General features: G+C 38.5%; 1 long non-coding RNA gene across 1 annotated transcript; it reads right to left on the reverse strand.

The window, feature by feature from the left end:
* Positions 1-1468: 1468 nt before the first annotated feature.
* Positions 1469-3877, reverse strand: LOC128246698 (uncharacterized). The gene is made up of 3 exons (XR_008263332.1): positions 3756-3877; positions 3180-3255; positions 1469-1598 (listed from the first exon to the last, which is right to left on the reverse strand). It is a non-coding gene; the product is annotated as an uncharacterized LOC128246698 (long non-coding RNA).
* Positions 3878-4163: the final 286 nt, after the last annotated feature.

Below are 4163 nucleotides of genomic sequence, written 5' to 3' on the forward strand. Positions count from 1 at the left end.
CAGCAAACTGGAGCTTATTGGCACATCATATTCTGCAAGCAAGACACAAAATCAATGTTTGACACAGCATAAGACTATCTTCTTCTACAGTAAAAGTATGAAAAATGCCTGTAAACACTCATTTGATACCTACATAACCTTTTATGTAGGAATTATGCTCAAGTCAATTGCAAACACCCCCAAGCCCGGGAAATAGCGGGGACTTTGACTTTCAGTCCAGCCAACCCAGGGTAAATTACCCGCCCTGCAGGGAAGAAATGATGTTAAAATACCCGCCAAATGCCCCCGCACTGCTATATTTTGCATCAAGACAAAACCACCGCATTCACCCGGCACTGCAGGGACACCTGAATGGTAGAAACACAGCCCTTTTCCCCGGATATCCCCGGTTTACCACTGCACCTGGAGGGTCCAAGGTTACAATTGACTGGTGTATAAATGCGATAAATGTACAGAAAAGTTCATTCATTCCAAAAAAAATTATGACAAAAATATTAAATATATAGTCTTTGGGACAATTTGCAATAACTTTTTTAACAATTCAAAGGTTAATCTTTACTAATTGAGTACCCAGATATATTTTGATAGCCTTTAAACCAGACTTCCTTAGAAATCATTCTTACTTGCAGACAATATTCCTTTCTAAAAAAATCCTTGCCAAGAACGTGTATGGAATTCCATCACTAGACCATGTTTTGATCAGATTGGTTCTTGTCCTTGAAAATACCTCTGTGGCTTCAGTAACCAGGCTGGCTATATTGAATAAAAAATAAATTAGTGTTTTTAATTTATTAAAGCTGCACTCTCACAGATTGAACGTTTTGATCAAATTTTATTAAACAATTGTCCCGAGATTCGCTACAGAAAAAAATCTTTTTGGTGCCAATCTGGTGTACCCTTTAAGATATTTTGAGTGTATTTAGGTTTGGTTTTTTTAATGCATAAAAGGAAAAGGTTCTTTTCTCAATCCCCCTGCTCACTTTTTATTGATTTTGCCATCAGAGATGTGAATTTTTTCAATGTATTAACTTCAAGTAAATGAATATATTCATGAATGATTGACAGTATGAATGAATGAAAAGTAGCAATATTTCTTTAGATAGAGATCTCATTGTGTTGCTGTGATTGTTTATGTAGATGTTTTTCATGTTCATAAGCTAAAAAGCATATGCACACTAAATGAAACATAATTCCGCATCATGTGTAGTAAGTTGTGATACTTGTTTGCAGTTAATGCAATGTTTGCTTAAAAGAGCAAACAAAATGGGCGAATAGATGCACAATACAGTCCAAAGACCAATGAAGGTCAGCAGTTTTATTAGAAAATGTTATTATCTCAAAGCCGCAACAAAAACGGCATGGAAGAAATTCAATTCGGAAAGAAACAGTTCATCAATGAGCTATTGAAATAAACACTGATCATGATGTTATAACAAAGAGCAATACACATACTGGCAATTTATTTTAGGGAAACCTTGACAAAAGTCTGGTTTATTTCCAAACCTATTGCCTCCAGTAATACATAGCATGGCAATACATGCATTGCTGAAAATCTGTCCACAGCAGTAATGTCAAAAACCAGGTGGCATGGATGCATTCTGAAATACAAAAAAAGTCTGTATTTTGTGCTGATCTTACATATCCCATTTACAAGTGATTTACACTGAAATCTAATTGTTCTAAACTATAGTAACACAACTTCTTTATGACCAAACATATTGCTGTTGAGCATTAGTACACTGTATGTACATGACTTTTTTATTTTGTATGTCATGTTTCTTTGCCCCAATTTATGAAAATATTTTATAACAGGTTCAAGCTTTTTAAGTCCGTTACCCTTAAGATTTATCGAGAAGCTGGGGTCTTATGCACCAGTCAATTGTAACCACGCCCCTCCACCCCAGGTCCGGGGGTATACAGGGGATAGACGGGGAAATGGGCCGTGTGTTTACCTTACAGGTGGCCCGCAGTGCCGGGTGAATGCGGTGGTTTTGTCTTTGCTTTAAATATAGCGGGGAATGTGCCTTACCTAGGGTCCCTGGGGTGCAAGGGCATTTGGCGGGGATTTAACCATCTGTTCGTCCCCACAGGGCGGGGATTTTAGCCGGGGTTGACTGGACCAAATGTCAAAGTCCCCACTATTCCCCGGACCTGGGGGGGGGGGGCGTGGTTACAATTGACTGGTGCATTATCGCATGCAGATTTGAGTGAATCGCAGAGGGTGTTTACAGTATTTACTGTCAACAACACAAACTTCTTTAGGCATCTCATATAGACTTTCTTTACTTATTAACAAGCAGAAATTTTGACACAATGGCAATTTTGTAACAAACTTGACCATGAGATTGAGTGTGAGCAAGCCAGTACAGTTTGACTTACAATTTGGGTGAAAAATTACTAAACGGAGATGTAAATTGAAAAAAAATGGAGTTTTTAAGGTGCAGGTCTAAGAAAGGCATGACGGTCTAAATATAGAGGTGCAGTTGTATATTAAAGAGGTGCACCTCCATCTTAGATATAGAGGTGCAGTTGTATTTATGTAAGAAGTGCACCTCCGTTTTAAACTATATCTAGAAAAAAACATATGAATAAATAATTGCACAGCTTAATAACATACAGGTGCACCTGTAAAGTAAGTGTATTTTAGTAACATTGATGATTCTCTCACAAAGCCATGTTGTTTCATGGAAAGGGTACGGCAACTCTCACTCAGTCATGGTGGTTGTTTGGCAGGATGGTTCGCCTTCTCCACACCCTGGACTGACTATTTAGTTACAATATTTCACACGATCTGTGGCCCACAGCAAAACCATCAACCCGCATTTGCCGATTTGTCCTTCAATCACAATCTTGCACTCTTATGGTGTCAGCCTTCCTCTCAACATATTCAGTCACAATCTCTCATCTCCCATAGTGTTGCTTGGTACGAGTAGTCACTCGGCACTATTTATTTACACACAAGCTGTGGATCAAGGCAAAACCATTCATCTTTACAATCACAATAGCTCACAAAGCCATGGTGTTGGTCCGCACCCGTCCATTTATCTTTTCAGTCATAATCTTGCGCTCCGCCATGGGTTTTGTTTTGGCAGGAGGGGAAACCCCTCCCGCACCCTCCCCTTCCAACTTCTTAATTTAATAACATCTGTCTCAAAAAAGTGGTGTTGCATTTCAGTTACCTGGTATTTGGACTGCAGTTGTGGCCAGTCGAGCTATCCGATTGGGGCGATTCGGTCCCTTGGGTGATCTCTTGGTCTGAGAATTATAAAAAATGTGTTTGTGTACTCTATGATTCATATAATAAACAAATAATCAGCTTTTGGTCATATATTTTTACATATTAAATAGTTTAATATTACATACAATCTTCATCATTCACATAGTGTCGAACCACAACCGTCCATTGATCTTTTCAGTCATAATCTTGCGCTCCGCCATGGTTTCACTTGGCAGGAGGGGATACGCCTCCCGCACCATCCACGCCCAACTTCTTAATTAACACAAAAGTGGTGTTGCATGGCACAAGAGTACACTTGTCACACAATTCCTGTATCCTTTGATCTCAGTTAAAATATCTCACTCATCCATTGTTGAGGCTCACAGACGGTACACCCCATCCATCTTTTCAGTGACAATATCTCGCTCAGCCATGGCGATTTCTGAACTGGTCAACCGCATGTCATAAGTTTATGAAATTGATATCTTCATTGTATGATTCACTGAAAAGTGTTTGATACAAAATAATCATACTGTACCTGGCTGACGCGACAAGCTCTGCTATGTGTACCGGTATAATCCATGGTCGTAATTAAATCGGTAATCCAACAGGAATTAATTCTTCGCAATTTCTATCCGATCAACAACTGTCAAACATCTAAATAGTATCGATATTGTAAAGCCTAAAATGACAACTTTTAACTGTCAAGTGTGACCTTCGTATAGAATGGTAAACAATGCGTATGAATATCTTTAATAAACAAGTGAAAACAAAGTATATATCTCAGACAATATGTAGAAATATGTTTAATTTGTCTTTGTGAGTTTACCAAAAGTATTCATAGTAATTGATTATAAGCATATTTTGAATTATTTTAATTACTCATGAGCCTGTTTTCTTCCGTGTCGTCACGCTCTGATATTTTTTGTGTCCCGCATGCACGCGC

The sequence above is a fragment of the Mya arenaria genome, chromosome 9 (assembly GCF_026914265.1).
Source record: "Mya arenaria isolate MELC-2E11 chromosome 9, ASM2691426v1".
In the NCBI taxonomy this organism is placed as follows: Eukaryota; Metazoa; Mollusca; class Bivalvia; order Myida; family Myidae; genus Mya; species Mya arenaria.